General features: G+C 37.1%; 2 long non-coding RNA genes across 2 annotated transcripts; one reads left to right on the top strand and one right to left on the bottom strand.

The window, feature by feature from the left end:
• Positions 1 to 8,715: 8,715 nt before the first annotated feature.
• LOC123383407 lies at positions 8,716 to 15,578 on the bottom strand. Its single transcript, XR_006593102.1, has 3 exons — positions 15,442 to 15,578; positions 11,954 to 12,403; positions 8,716 to 8,834 (listed from the first exon to the last, which is right to left on the bottom strand). It is a non-coding gene; the product is annotated as an uncharacterized LOC123383407 (long non-coding RNA).
• LOC109496604 lies at positions 8,788 to 15,448 on the top strand. The gene is made up of 3 exons (XR_002739864.2): positions 8,788 to 8,926; positions 10,615 to 10,739; positions 12,416 to 15,448. It is a non-coding gene; the product is annotated as an uncharacterized LOC109496604 (long non-coding RNA).
• Positions 15,579 to 16,548: the final 970 nt, after the last annotated feature.

The following is a 16,548-nucleotide window of genomic DNA, read 5'->3' as shown; positions in this document are numbered from 1 at the left end:
TCAAGGCCCTCTACCATTTTGTAGGCTATCCATAGTACCAAAATAGGTTTATGATGACTTTACCTTCCCTGAGTACCTGAAGAGGGATTGTGGAGTTGGGTTTGTGCATGGTGTAAGAGAGGAATAAAATTTCATTTGTATACATGGATCCTCAATAATTCCAAGACCACTTATTGAAAAGGCAGTCATTTCCTCACAGACTTAAAATGCTACCACTGTCATATATTACATGTCTCAGTCAGATAGCTATGGATTTCTCATCAGTAAGTACAGAGGCTAGAAGACAATGGAATATTCTCTGGAAAGTGTTGATGGGGAAAAATATCAACTCAGAATTCTGTTATCTGTTGAAAATATCCTTCACAGGTAAAGAAAGGTGAAATAAATGTTTTCAGACAAAATGAAACTGGAATTATTTGTCATCAGTAGACATGCACTAAATTAAATGCTCTAAGACATTCTTCCAGCCGAGAAAAAATGACACCAGGAGGTTACACAGACTTTCAGGAGCCAATAAAGAACATCAGAAATTTTGAATAACTGGGTAAATACAAGAAGCTGCATTTGTACGTAGCTCCTTTAAGATACATATGAATGATTAAAGCAAAAATTCTAACATTATTTCACAGGGTTTATAATGCATGTAGATGAATTACCTATGACAACTGTAGCATAAAGGACACTGGGGAATGGTAAATGGACCATTATTGTTGTAAGGATTCTATATCCTACATGAAGTGGTAAAATTTGGACTATAGGTACATTATGAAAATTTAAGGATACGTATTATAATTTCATTAATTTTTTCTATTGTTTAGCCATTTTCTAATTCATTAATTTTCACTCTTATATTTATTATTTACTTTCTTTTGCTTACATTGGAGTTAATCTGCTCTTGCTTTTTGAGCTCCTTAAGGTGGAAGCTTCAATCACTGGTTTTAAAGCATTCTATTTTTCTAATATAACCATTTTAGAGCTATACATTTATACTTATCTTTTGCTTTAACTCCATCCTACAAATTTGGATATATTTTCATTATTTTCAGTTCAAAAGATTTAAAAATCCCATTGTATTTCTTTTTTTTAACCCATGAGTTACTTGGAAATGGGTTGTCTAATTTCAAAATATTTGGGTATTTTTCATATATTTTTGGTTTTTTATTTCTAATTTATTTTTGTTGTGGTCAGAAAACATATTCTGAATAATTTCAGTCCTTTCAGAATTTGTGGACACTTGTTTTTGTTCCCAAGAAAATGGTGTTTATTGGTGATTATTCCATGTGAATTTAAAGAGAACATGTATTTTTTCCATTGTTGTGTGGAGTGTTTCTATAAGTCAATTGTATTGATTTGGTTGATACTATTACTCAGCCTCCTCTATCCTTACTGATTTTCTGTCTGCTTGCTTTATCATTACTGAAAGAGGAGTATGAAATTGCCAAGTATAGTTGTGGGTTTGTACATTTCTTCCTTTAGTTCTATAAGTATTTGCTTAATAATTTTGGAAACTGTTTTAGTCAAATATGTTTGACAATGTTCTATTTCCTTGATGAATTAGGCTTTTTATTATTATGAAATATCCCTCTTCCCCTCTGATAATGTTTTGTCCCGAAGTCTACTTTTATGCCATTGATATAGCTACTTTGCCTTTCTTATGATTAGTGTTTCTGTGATCGAACTTTTCCATTTGTTTTAGTCTATCTGTTTTCTGCAGGTTTAACATATATTAAACATCATATTGATGGGTTTTCCTTATCCATCCATATTGGCAATTTCTGACTTTTGTGAATAATTTTTTTAAAGTTTATTATTTTTGAGAGACAGAGACAGAGCACAAAGAGAGAGGGACACACAGAATCCAAAGCAGGTTCCAGGCTCTGAGCTGTCAGCACAGAGCCCGATGCAGGGCTCGAAGTCATGAACATGAGAGATCATGACCTGAGCTAAAGTTGGACGCTTAACCGACTGAGCCACCCAGGCGTCCCTTCTGATTTTAAATTTAACTGGAGTTTAGCCCACTTATATTTAATATTCATATGGCTGGGTTTGAATCTACCATTTTGCAATCTCGTCTATTAATTTCATCTGGTGTTGCTTCCATCTTTTGAATATTTTGTATCCTTTTTAATATCTCATCTTATTCCCTCTCTTATTAGATATACCACTATTTGTACTAAATGCTGGAGATTAAAGTACAAAACTTTTATTATGTTCTACCATCAAATATTTTACTAGTTTAAGGTATAAAATAATGCAATAAACTTAGGATACTTCCCTACTCAAATATTCTGGTTTTATTTACACACATTGTACTGCTACATGTTTTAAATGTTACAATGTATTGCTGTTATTTTTATTTTATGTGGTCAATTTCCTTTAAAAGAAATTAAGAATGCATAAAGCCTGTTTTATATTTACCCATATATTTACTGTTTCCAGAACTCTTCATCTTTTCTTGTAGTCCAGATATGTTATCATTAAACTTCACCTTGAAGAACTTCCTTTAACATTTATTCTAGAGCAGGTCTGCTGGTGATTAATTCTATCAGCTTCTGTTTGAAAATGTTTTTATTTTGCCTTAACTTTTAAAGGCTATTTCTTTCTGGATAGAAAATTATAGACTGACAGATTTTTCTAATAGCAATTTATAGATGATATTCCTTCGATTACTTTGCATCAAATTTAATGAGAAATCATCTTTCACTCTTATAGCTGTCCTCCCATAATCATTCTTTTTATTGTCTTTTTATTCAGTCTACTGTTAAGATTTTCTCTTTATCAATGGTATTCAGAAATGGCTCTGTTTTTCCTTATTTTAGTTTTCTCTGTGTTATTTGGGTTATTTGACCTTCCTCAATCAGAACATTTATACTTTTTATTGAATCTGATAAATTACTTTATTTCTGCAAATTTTTTTCTGCCATTTCTCTTTGCTTCATGAACTCCAAGTACATGAATGTTAGTTTGATATTATCCCAAAGGTCACAAAGACTTTTTATATCTTTTTATCCTTGTTTATCTTTGTACTTAAGATTGGATGATTATTGTTATGTTTCATATTCACTGACATTTCTTCTGTAGTGTTGAGTATGCTATTCAGCATCCAGTGGATTTTTCATTTCATGTAATCTTTTTTTAATTTTAGGATTTCCATTTAGTATTACTAATTTTTAGTTTCTATTTGTTTATTTAATTTTCTGTTTTGCTCTCTTACTGTTGTCAGATTTTCCCTGAAATCCTTGAATGTATTTATAAAACTCTTATAATCCTTATTTGTTCATTCAATGTATTTGGCTTTTTCTGGGCCAGGTCCTATTGACTAATTTTTCTCTTGGATATGGGCCACATTTTCATGCTTCTATGTGCATCGAAAGTTTTGGATTGCACACACACACATATTCCCATAAACACATAGGCAAATCTTTTTCAGACTTTGTAATAACTAAATTCCAATATCCATATCTCATACCATTGATTTAGAGGAGTAAATCAAATTATTGGACTTTTGAGATTAAACCGCTCATTTAGCTAAGAAACAGAAAATAAAAAAAAATTTTCTCTACTTTACGACTGACTACAACCATAAAGACATTTGGATTCTAAAGAGTGAACATGCACAAAAGAGAGTATCTGGAAGCTTCTAAGCAAACTACTGCTAGGATCTACCTCTCAAGAATACAAAGTAGATTATATGTTAATTATATCTCAGCAGAGCTTGGCGGAAAAAAGAATATAAAGTAGAACCTATATGTTTTAATTAGGCCTGTGGCAAAGATTGAAATTGCAAGGGCGCCTGGGTGTCTCAGTCCGTTGAGGGTTGGACTCTTTCCAGGATCGTGGGCTCCTCGCTGAGCAGGGAACCTGCTTGAGATTCTCTCTGTCTCCCTCTGTCCCTCTCCACTGCTTGCTCAGGCTCTCTCTCTAAAATAAATATTAAAAAAATACTTTGTAAAAAATGTTTGAAATTTTGAAAACAGGTAAGTGTTGCTTTTGAAATTTACAGAAAACAAGAAAAAATGATCTCGATATAAATGTGATGAAACTGCAAGTTATAAAGGATCATTTATTGCAAGATGCTATTTTTTTTATAAAACTAGACACAGTTCTATTTAAGCTGGAATGATTAAATGTCTTACTTTTAATGATCATGTATACAAAAGCTTTTGGCAAATTATTATTTAACATAAAATCTAGTCTTCTTAGGTATTTTTAATAACATTTGAAGTGGCTTTACAATAAGACTTGAGAAATGCATGAAAAATGGAAAAATTTCAAACCACAAGAAAATCCCATATGTAGATCATGTCAGTTGGAATTTTTAGCAAAAAAACTCAAGTGTATGTGCATGGTAACACACACACATATATACAGTGTATATAGAAGACACACGTATACAATGCATATAGAAGAAAGGGCAGAATAGAATAGATTGAAATATCAATTGAGTTTATGTCATTGAGAGTATCCTTTTTTTCCTGTTTTATAATTGCTCAGTTTATCATGTCTTTGCCAGATGCATATATTATCATTAGAATTTGATCAACAACAAAGGAAATTTATGAGTATCCATTATCCAATGCTGAGGGAAGAAACAATGCCACAAAACTCCACCTACAGCACAACCACAATATAATTGAAGAAAATAAATAATGATATGTTCATCTGTGGGTGAATGTGTGTTTCAAGTACCTTGTGAGCAAATAAGGAGAGTTTACTGGTGAACAGTAGGCTACATTTATTTAATTCAATAATATCAGCTTTCATGAATGATTGTGCATCTTGTTCACAACATTTGAACACATGTACCAGTTAAGCTGTCCATAGTGTTTCCCTTGGGATAGCTCCATTTGGGAACGAGTATTTCCATACGTGTTTCAGAGCTTTGTGTATTCTGCAAGAATCTTCACAATGTTTACATTGTATTATAATTCAATAGCAAATCCAGAACAAATATGTACAGAAAAAATTATTGGTAACAACTTGCTGCATTGACCACATGACCTAAGGAATCTATATGTCTGAACATACACAAGAGGATTGAGGATACAACCATATTTTACAAGTCTTTGTCTGTTTGAGATGGCGTTACCTGTGGATTCCTTGCACTTCCTTATAAATGGATGCTGTACTTCGACTATTGTTAAGAAGCGTGTCTAATTTTGAGAAATTCTAAACACAAGAGGCTACTGCCTTAAAAATACCAATATTTCAAAGACTATTAATGAGGTTTGGAAAATACTCCACTTACAATAAGTGCAGGAAATATATTTAAATGCCAGCGTAATGAGGGATTTTAATTTTATTTTTTAAAAGTTATTAGTATATTTTATAAGTTAGAGGTGAGAATGACATTTTCGAAATCTTTATTCTTGTTGGGACTGAACTACCATTAATTTTGGCTTTATGATTTCTCAAAATCTGAACAATTTGCCAGCAGCAGGTATTCCTTCTGTAACTCTCTTGGATAATAAGACCCTTCCAACAAGAGAATAAAGAAATTCCAAGTTCTCCAAATATATATGTATATGAGCATATGAAAATTGTATCAAATAATGACGAAGATTTTGTTCAAAAATACCTTGAGCATGCATTCAATTATGTTTAAAGAGAAACAAACACATCTTAGTACATTTGTACATATCCATCTATATGTGTACACTTGTGTAAAAATTATATATTTTTAATCATGGCGATTATTACAATAAGAATGCAATTAAACTTCACCCAAACTTCACTCTATGTCCATGTATGCATAGGTGTGAGTTTGTGTGCATGTATATGTGTGTGTGGGTGTGTGATATATATACAGGCATATCTTGTTTTATTGTGCTACACTCTACTGAGCTTCACAGATACTGCATTTTGTGCAAATTGGAGTTTTGTGGTGACCCTGCATCGAGCAAGTCTATTGGCACCATTTTCCCAACAGCATTTGCTCACTTTGTGTTTCTGTGTCACAGCTTGGTAATCTTGAAATAGTTCAAACTTTTTCATTATTATTATCTCTGTTATGGTGATCTGTCGTTAGTGATTTCAGTTCTCTCAAGGATGGTTACATTTTTTAGCAATACTTTAAAATTAAGGTATGTACTTCTTTTAGACATAATGCTATTGCACACATAATAGACTACAGTATAGTGTAAACATAACCTTTATATGCACAGGGAAACTAAAAAAAATATTTGACCCACTTTATTGTGATATTTGCTTTGTGGTGGTGGTCTGGAACTGAATTCACAGTAACTCCGAGGTGTGTCTGTGTATGTATACATAGCACAAACTGATATTTAGCTTCATACACAACAAGTTTACATTAAAATGGACTTATTCATGTGTCATGTTCCAGATCATGTTTTCATTTCTGTTTTCTAGACAGTTTGTCATTATCATGAAAAATTTGCAAGACCTAAGTTTTAGTAAATAAATATAAAGGTAAACATTGATGAAAGATTATTGATAACTATAACAAATGCAAATGCTTTCCCCTTGAAGCTTTGATAGAATACAGAGATTTGTATTTGATAGATCATAATGTTAGAGTGATGTACACACAAACTTTATGTATTCAGTAACATAGCCTGTGATATTTTTTATAATAAAATGCTAAGATTAAATTTTAAATAAAAATGTAAGTTACATTTTTGAGAAGGGGAAAAATCCTATATTTTCTGAGGCACACTTATGTAGTTGTGATTCAGTATTTGTTTAAGAATATAGGCATTAATTTTCCAGGTGTTAAGCGTCTTATGAACTGAAAATTTCTTCATTGAGATCCTAATATTTTTAGTGAATGTGGCAGTCCACAAACTCTTTGCCAATGTTTTATTTACTAAAACTCATGTATTGCTCAGAAAAAAACTAAAATTTTCCATGAAAATATGATCCAAACTACAACAAATAAATCTCATTTTAATGTAAACTTATTGTTGTGTATGAAGCTAAAAATCCTGTTTCTATGTGTACATTGAAAGGAGTGCATGAGGATATGGAAACTGAGTGGTTTTTTTTTTTAAGTTTTATTCATTTATTTTGAGAGAGAGAAAGAGCATAAGTGGGGAAGTGGCAGAGAGAGAGACAGAGAGAGAGAGAATTCCAAGCAGGCTGCAAGCTCTGCACCCAGCCTGACATGGGGGTGAGATCATGAGCTCATTACCTGAGTCGAAATCAAGAGTCTGAGGCTTAACTGACTGAGCCACCCAGGTGTCCCTGTAAACTGAGTTTTTATGTGTGTGCTGGAACAAAATCCAAATGTTTATCAGTGGTAGGAACAGGTACTGTTTATGACAGTACTTTACTCTGGATCAGGATGCAGCTATTTTCTGAATCCTTTGCAAGCACCATGCCTTAGTCACTTATGAGAAAATGCTATATAACTGATCCCTAACACATAATCACTGACATGCACATATATAGTAAGGTCATAGGAATCCACTCAATGTCATGTAATAACATAAGAATGTGCCTGAGTTGCAATGTGAAATGATGAAAGCCTGAGGCTAAATCATGTCCCCTCTGACTTGCATTTATACCTAGTTGAGTATGTGTATCATTCCAGGTGTAGTATGCAGTCTTGAGAACCATCTAGATACTTATCTTAGGGTTCCAGACGAAGAATTGCTTCTCTCTAAATACACCAAGGACTAATGCCCTTGCTGGAAAATTCCTAGGGAATTTGGGAAGTGAGCCAGGTCAAGAACCACGTGTATTGGTGCCTAGATTTGCTCTTCTCAAAGCCCTTAGGTGCAACCATTTTCTCCCCCTTAGGCCTGTATCCCTGAGGTTTGCTCCCTGATATCCGAAGACAATTTGGTACCAAAAGAAAACACTGGAGATCTAGTGCTTAGTGAAGAAACAGTAGAAAGGCAACACTAGGTAAGTGGAAATTGAGTTCTTGAACGGAAAAGATGCCTGATGAGAGTGTAGGTTTAGGTCCCAGTGTGATTACAGATGGAAATCAAAAGCAAAATCACGAGAGTGTGAGCAAGGTTCTTCAAACTGGGCAAGAAGCAAGGAAGCCATATTTCCTGCCGCCTTTGTCTGAGGTCACATTTTTTTTCACGCCGGACGGGCGGGAGAAGAGGGCATATGGGCAGTGTTTGGATAGGATTTCTGGAGCAACACTGCCATCGTGAGGAAATTGCTGGAAAAAGCCCCAAGGTTTCTTTTCTGAAAAGACTTTTTTACTTTGGAAAGGTCCATTCGGTGGGGAGGCTGATGGGCCGGGCCCCTAGCCTGAGCTCAGTGCCTCCTCCAGAGGCCTACCTGGAGCTCTGGATAAAGGTGGGGTCCAGGTGTAGGTGGTGGTCGGTGGGGAGGCAAGACTGCCAGTAGCCGCCAGGAAGTCAGGGCACAGGAAGTCGTGGGGTGGGGTCTGGGTATTCGCCCACTGTGGGCGGGACCAGAGGAAACCACTAACAGACAAAGTACTCGGCCTGCGGGTCTCTCTCCCAGCCCCTCTGAGCACGTGGTGTTCCCATGCTCTCGGACCTGGGCCCTCTGTGGTAGGAGAGTCTGAGCGCTGAGGACACGACAATTCCTGGTGGCTTATAGCAGGAGCAGATGGGCTTGCTGGAGGTCTCAGGTGCACCCAAATGGGAGCTGGGAGAGCCTGAAGACAAATGGGACTATCCAGCCAAGCCAAGAATGGTTACACTTCTGTTACAAGATCAGACTTTGCACAAACTGATGGGAACCAAAAACAAATGAAGAGGATTGAAGATGAACCCACATTTCAAAAGTCCTTGTCTGCTGGAGGTGGCATTACCTGTGACCTCGCCTCACTTCTTCGTATATGGCTGTTGTAGCAGGTACATTGTAAAGAAGCATGATTGTTTCTAGAAATGCAAAAACAGGTGGCAAAATTGTAAAACATGTGGACATTCCAAAGAATATTTGATGATGTTTTTAAAAGCCTTCAAGCTACAAGGTAGGAAAACTTGTTTTAATGCTTAAAGTTAAGAGGGATTTGAACATTATTTTTAAAAAGTACATATATGTGCAAAGTGAAGAGATAAGAATGCATGACAAGGATTTTTTTTTAAGTGTTTTCTTTCTTCTGATTGAAGTACCATTTGTTTTCTACTATGTAATTTCTCAAAATTTGAATGCTTTGCCGGCACCAAGTATAACTTTTGTAATTTCTTGGAGCAGAAAGGTCTTCTAGGGTAAACATAAAAACATTTTCAAGCACTCAAAAATACATATTGATAGGCAGGTATGCAAACGGTATAATGTAGTGCTTAAGACTGCAAAACTGCACCCAGTATCCGTTCAATCATGTTTAAAGAGAAGCATACCTGTGTAACGTTTATTTATATATACATATATATGCATGTATTTATATATAATAAATGTGTATATATGTAAAAATTTTTTAAAGCAGGGTATTCACAACAATGATCAGTGTTACAGTGAGCATGCTTTTCTACATGAAATTCTCAGGCAACATTTATATCCATATTTACATTTGTATAAAAGAAGACATTAGTGAAAAATTATTGCTGCATGGAAGGGTGTGAATGTATCCATTAGGGTTTTCTTAGGATACATATCTGGGTGACTGAATTTGAGAGATAACCAATTTCAACCTTCATTTACTGCATTGGCTTTTTCTTTACAGTTTTTAAAGAAAATTTTAAGATGAAAAATTTGGTGTGAATTTTGAGAAGTATGAAAAAAGAAACCCTAGTGTTCTGGGAAATGAGTATTTAGTGTCTGTTCCAATATTAGTTTTAGAGCATATGTAGGTCATCATATTCATGATTAGGTAAGGCAAGTCTCAAAATAAGATTCCTGAGTGGTGGCATTGTAGGCATTTTATGTCCTATGAGTAAAAACAGGTTAAGTGAGAACCTAATTAATATTCTTTAATGAGTCAATCAGGTAGTTCTGTGCAAATGTTTATTGTCTAAAATCAAGGTCTTGCACATGTTTCATGATAATTTCAAACTACCCAGGAATCAGAAGTGAAAATTTTGAATCTAAAAACATGATGCCTACATCAATCCAATTTAAATGTAAATTCATTGTAGTTTATTACATAATTACAGAATTATGTGTGTGTGTTGAAAGAATGGAAGTAAACGTGTGAAAGGTTATCAGTGCTCAGTACAAGATTTTATGATTGCACTTTTACTCATGGCATGTGTTAGTTATGTATGAGAGAACACTACAAGATTGATCCCTAACAATTAATGGCATGTACATAATAATAGTAGTAATAATAATAATAATAATAATAGTAATAATAATAAAATCATAGGAGGCCATTGAAGGTCAAATAATCACATGCATTGGAACATGGTTGTGTTCCACTGTTAAATGATGAAACCATGAGACAAAATTATGTCCCTTTTGATTGGAATTTATGTATGTTCGGCTATATGTATCACTCCAAGTGGGACATTGTATGAAATTCAGACTTGAGAGTGCTCTGGATCCTACTCTTAGGGTTCCAGCCAAATGGCTGCCCCTACTCCACACACAAAGCCTGGTGCCCTCTCAGAAAATGGAGGAGGACTCCCAGGGAACCTGGCAGTGAAAGAAGTCAAGAGGCCTGGTGCCTAGATTTGCTCTTCTCCAGTCCTTATTCCCGTGATTTTCTTACTCTCTTAGCCCTGGATCCCTAAGAATTGCTCACTGAAGCAAAAAACATGGCAAGATGTTGGGGATCAAAGCTGAGTGAAGAGCAGACCTACAAAGCCTTGGTGGAATAATTCTTGAAAACATGGCTGATGAGGGTAGGTGCTTTATGCCTCTGATGTTTGAGGGAAACTAGGAACTAAAGTTCATCTGTTTGAGCAGATTTCCCCCAAACTGGGCAAAGGGCTAGGCAACTAAGTTTCCTGACTCCTTTGTCTCCTGATGGCTTTTTAAATATTGAATGGGTGGGAGTGGAGGGCCCAGGGAGCTGGGTTAATTGGCTTTTCTATAGCAATACTGCCACCAAGAGGTTATGTTAAAAAAAAGTGTTGTTAGGACTGGTGTGAGGCCTAGCAGTTGAGAAGGGTTTGGCCTTTTAAGAGGTTGAGTGGACTCTGGCCTTGAACTGGGCCTCCTCTTCAAATCTGAAGCAGCTGGGTCTAATTGTCCTTGAGGCTGTTCTTGATGAAAGGCAGCCAGGGGGGATTTGGAGACATTTGCGAAAACATGCCTCAATGGTCAGGAACCCTATGAAGATGTAAGGTGACCTCTGACTTCAACTCAGCAGATAGGAGATAAATCCTGCATCGGATGACTAAGCTGCCTATTTGGAGTAATATGGAGTTGACCATATGTTAGACTGGGAAAGCTAGATGTGTGAAGACAGTGCTCCATATCTGAATTGTCAGGGACAGAAGGAGTAGCCGTAGCCCTGGGATTCTTCAAACTCAAGAAATTTGTCTTTTCATACTTTGGTTTGCATGAAGAGACAACATTTGGCCAGGGAGTGGATGGAAGCCTAGAGCAACAGCACCTTTCTGAGTCCCATGAATTCAAGCATGAAACTATGACCAGTAACGGGATTGTAACTATTGCCAACCCTAATTACCGCTCAGCCACTGACACTCATTTCAGATCAAAGCTGTTTCAAAATGAAAAGTTAAAGGGGTGCCTGAGTGGCTCAGTCGGTTGAGCATCTGATTTTGGCTCAGGTCATGATCTCTCAGTTTGAGGGTGCGAGTCCCGCATCTGGCTCTGTGCTGACAGCTCAGAGACTGGAGCCTGCTTCAGATTCTGTCTTCCTCTCTCTCTGCCCCTCCCCCATTCATTCTCTCTCTCTCTCTCTCTCTCTCTCTCTCTCTCTCTCTCCAAAATAAATAAACATGAAAAATTCTTTAAATGAAAAGTTAAAAAAAACAAAAACAGAAAAACCCACCTAATAGGAAAGGTGGCAAAGAAAATAGCAGGCATTTGCCAGACAATAAAAGGCATGCAACACAGAAGTCTTTTAAGCAGAGATTTTCAAACTCACCAGTATAGCAGTAAATTGCAGTTCAGCATGCTCTCCCATAATACCCTTTGTTCTTCTTCATAACCCTGAGCAAGCCACTGAAAATGAAGCCATTATCACCTAGTTTTTGTAATGATGTGTAGGATTGGACAGGCTCTTTCCTACCAGGTGAGAAGCATCGTCAGTTGGCTCAACTCTTTGGAGGTTAGTTGGTCAACATCAGTTAATCTTTCACATGAGAATATCCTTTGTCCAGAGACTGTGTCTCTCAGAAGTGATCTCATAGCCGCATTCCCACAGGAAGGCAGAGAGGTGGAGCCAAGGAGGATCATTGAGGTTTCTTTTGCAAGAGTGGATAGCAGCAAAGGCAAAGGGACCATTTTCTGGGTTCAGCTACAGCAGGTGGTCTTTGTAAGCCCTGGGAAAGATTGAAATCCATTCTCTGAGTCCTTAACAGAGAGATGTCCATACCTTTGATTCCAGGAAGAAAAAGCAAAGAGTTGGAACTTTGGGATCAAACCATCCTAGGTGTCTAATACAAGGTAAATGAAATGGTAAAGTAAAGTATGTCTTTTTGTACTTATTACATACATGATTAATTCAATTTGAATACACAAACACGTAAGGATTCAAAAAAGTGAATAGGCACAAGGGAAGAATCTGGAAAGCATACAAACAGCTAACAGTGTCTAACTTTCTAGAGTGATGTTTCCAATGGCTTGCCTTCAACTTTTAATTTTATACTTGTCTGAAATTTCTAAATGTTGAAAGTGAGAAAAGCTTACATTCAAGATTATTTTTCTTAAAAATCAAGAAACCAACATATACCAATCTGTGGTTAAGAAAAGGGTATATCAAAAGATGTATTTTTCTTCTAAAAATGTGCCCAAGTCTATGTACATGCAAGACTTAAAGGCCTCGGACTTAATTTTTATGAAAATGTAATATTTCCAAATTCTGCTTGTCAGAAAATCCAGTTTTCTAAAGCATATTTGATGTCATATGAAGAGGCTTATGTGGTGTAAGACCTGAGAAAACAATAATAGAAGGAAGCAACTTGAATGGCAAGGATATTCTATGTGTATCACCAAGTCCAAAGCCATACCAACCGATCCCGACAGCCTGCACACATGTGCCCACACATACACAAGTATGTAATAAATGTAACATAAAGGAGCAGAATGCAATAGGTCCAACATTAGTGGCATATTTATTGAGTCCCTGTGAATTAAGAGTATCATTTTTTTTGCTCAATTTACTGATTCTTTTCCAGATGCAAGTTATTCTTACCAACAATGAAGGAATATTATGTGATTTAACCAAAAAAAAAAAATTATCAGGTTGCTCATTAATAGTAAATGCTGTTGGCAAGTACCCACTGTCCAATGTTGAATCAAAAACTCATGACACCAAACTCCATGTACAGTTTGATGAGGATGGCTGTTTAGAGTGTGTGTGTGAGTATGTGTGTGTCGCATTGTGCTGAGGAATATGGGGATATAATGATGAGATGTAGACTAAATCTATTTAGCTCTTGGGAATAATTGTATATCACTTGTAATATTTAAACCAATGTACTCATCAGGCTTCTTTAATAGTGGTTCCCTTGGGAAAGAGGGATATGGGATAAAGTGTTTCCATTTGTTCTTGACAGATTGTGTATTCTAAGAGATTTTTCGAGAATCCTCTAATATATTTGTCATTTGAGAGCCAATCGGGACAAATATGTGCAGAAGAAGTTATTGATGTAAACCGGATTTGTTGGCCATTTGAGACCTAATGTGTTTATATCTCTAACTGATCACAGAAAAGAGGATTCAGGACACCCTGTTTTGGAAATCCTTGTGTGCTTGAGTGGGCATTACTTGTGACTTCAGTGCACTTTATGTATGGCTAATGTATCTGGTAATTTTGTAAGCAGGAATGCTTAATTCTAAGAAATGCATAAAAGATGAGAGGCAACATTAGAAATTGGAAGTATTCCAAGGAATATTTAATGATGTTTGCAAAGAACTCCAAACTATAATCGGTGAAGGAAGTGATGTTTGAACATTTGAGGTACGAGGGAACTAGGATTTTAGGTTGAAAAATACATGAGCAAGATGGGAGAATGTATAGCATTATAAGTTATTTAGTTTTGATTGGTACCATTTATTTTTGGCTTCATAATTTCTCAAAATGTTAACAGGTTGCCATCATCAGGTGTCACTCTTAATTCCTTGGGAGACCTCTTTCTAGAATAAAATGTAAAGAAATTTCAAGCTGGGGAAAATATATGTTGATGTGGGACCATGCAGTTTATATTAGGTTATGCAGAAGATTTGTGCAAAATTGCACCCAATAGAAGTCAAATTATAATTAAGGAGAAATGTGTGTGTGTGTATGTGTGTGTGTGTGTGTATAAAATAATGAGGCAATAAGCATTTTTTATAATGCATTTACTAAACTGAAGACTTGAAAGTTTATATAATAGTCTCAAAATGCCCAGGAATCAGGAGGAAAAATTTCTTATGTAAACCATAATGTAACATCCAATTTTAATATAAATTTATTGTGTATGAATGTAAATATAGAAGTCTGTGTATTGGGAGGAGTGGAAAGACATAATCCAAAAGGTTATCAGTGGTCATAACAAGTTTTATGGCAGTACTTTACCCTTGATCAGCACATGGTTATTTTTGAATCCTTGGCAAACATAGTTACTGAGGAAAATGGTTTTAAGACTGACCTCTTGAGAGATAAATGGTAATACGTATACACTTACACCCTCATCAGTAAAGTCCTAGGAGAGCAATTGAAGGCCATTTAGTGACACGGGAAAGTGCTTGTGTTCCAAATGGTAAATGAAAGCATGAGACAAAATTCTGAGTAACCTCTGATTGGAATATATATATATATTATGCGGGGCACTGGATGGCATACAGCAATGAGAGTAGTGTGGGCCCTCCTCTTAAGGCCCCAGTCAAATGGCTGCCAACCATTCAACACATGCCTTCATCTTTACCCAGAAAATGGAGACATTCCTGAGATCATTAGAGATGAGCCAGGCAAGGAAACATGGATTGATACCTAGAGAGACCCTCCTAGTTGAATTTCCAGCATTTTCTTTTTCTGTTTAGGCCAGGATCCGTGAGAACTGCCCCCAGAACTAGACAGAATTGACCTCGGGGAAAATGCTGTAGATGTAATGCTGAGTGAACCAGAACAAAACTATGAAGACTGGGCCTAGTGGAAATTGAATTCTTAAAGGAGAAGGTGCCTGATAAAGGTGGTTACTTCTGGACCTCAGTTTGATTTCTGATGAAAGCCAAAGCTAAAGTGCCTCAGTGTGAGCAGGTTTTCTTAAACTGGGCAAGATACAAGGTAACCGTATTTTCTGGCCCCTTCGCCTCTTTTTTTTCCAGACGGGATGGGCGGGAGAAGAGGGCCTGGGGGAAGGGTACCGAATATTTGTTGGCAAAACTAGTGCACTACTGCCATCCTGAGGAAATCATTTAAAAACAACTTACGCCGTTTTTGCTTTGTTTCCGTGAGGACTTTCGGTTCAGAAAGGTCCGTTCAGTGGAGAGGCTAAGCACGCCCTGGCCGCAAATTGGACCTCTCTGGCCTGAGTTGTTGCGGGAACTCTGGCAAAGGACTCCTAACGGTACGACAAAACTGAGGTCTTGGCTTAGGAGCGGGTCAGTGAGGAGGCAGGACAGAACGAGGAAGTCCCGGCACCGGAAGTTGTGGGTGGGGCTTTGGTTTCTTCCTAGTATGGGTGACGTTAGAAGAAGCCTTTTGGAGCTCAGTGCAGGCCTTATTGTCTTCTGTCTCCTGTCCCAGCTCTTCAGAGGGTGAGGCAAGCTTGTTCACAGCGTTCTGGAGCCTTAGAATCTGAACAGGGCAATTTGAGGCAGACGTGTGTACTGGGGGGGGTCTCAGATACAACAAAAGCCGGGAACCTACTGCTTGAGCAAGGAGGACAAGTTGAGAAGCATCGGAAGCCATCCTGCCAAGCCAAGACGACCCAAACCTTGTGCTACGGGATCAGAGGCATACACATGCGGACCCCAAAATAACAAAGAATTCTCTGAGCTCAGAGGCAGCAAAGGCAGTTGCTTGCTTCTGGTTTCTCAAATCTCAGGCAAAGGCCTGTCAACAGGGCTCTGCTCTCATCTCAGTTCTCTTGCTGGGCTTGGGGGAGAGGGAGACTTACAGCTTTTAGTTGTCCCAGAGGATGTGGAGGTCCTCGAAGCCTAGCTATTCTCATACTTAGATTTGTTCTCTGTCACTGCTTCATAAGTTCCCTACTTGAGGATGCCTGGTAAGCTTGACAGGAGAGCCCACTGAGTGGTGAACATTCTCAGACCTGTATTTCTTCCTCCCCAAGATAGCGGTGGATGCCTAGCACTTCTTGGGATTCACTCCCTGATTGAGGAACACTGTGGTGCCCTTCTTTCCTTATTACTCTGGCTCCATTGGATCTTTTAGAGTTGTTGACGGCGATTTTGTCTTGTGCTTGGGTGGGAGCTTCCTGTGACTGAAAATAATCATTTCTATTCCTGTTGCATTTAAACTGGTGGCAGATGGGTAAAGAAATTAAAGAAGCAATTTACAAAAGAAGAAATCCAACT

This window comes from Felis catus, chromosome X (assembly GCF_018350175.1).
Source record: "Felis catus isolate Fca126 chromosome X, F.catus_Fca126_mat1.0, whole genome shotgun sequence".
Lineage (NCBI taxonomy): Eukaryota > Metazoa > Chordata > Mammalia > Carnivora > Felidae > Felis > Felis catus.
Note: the sequence above shows the minus strand (reverse complement) of the source record. Positions and strands in the feature narration are given on the sequence as shown.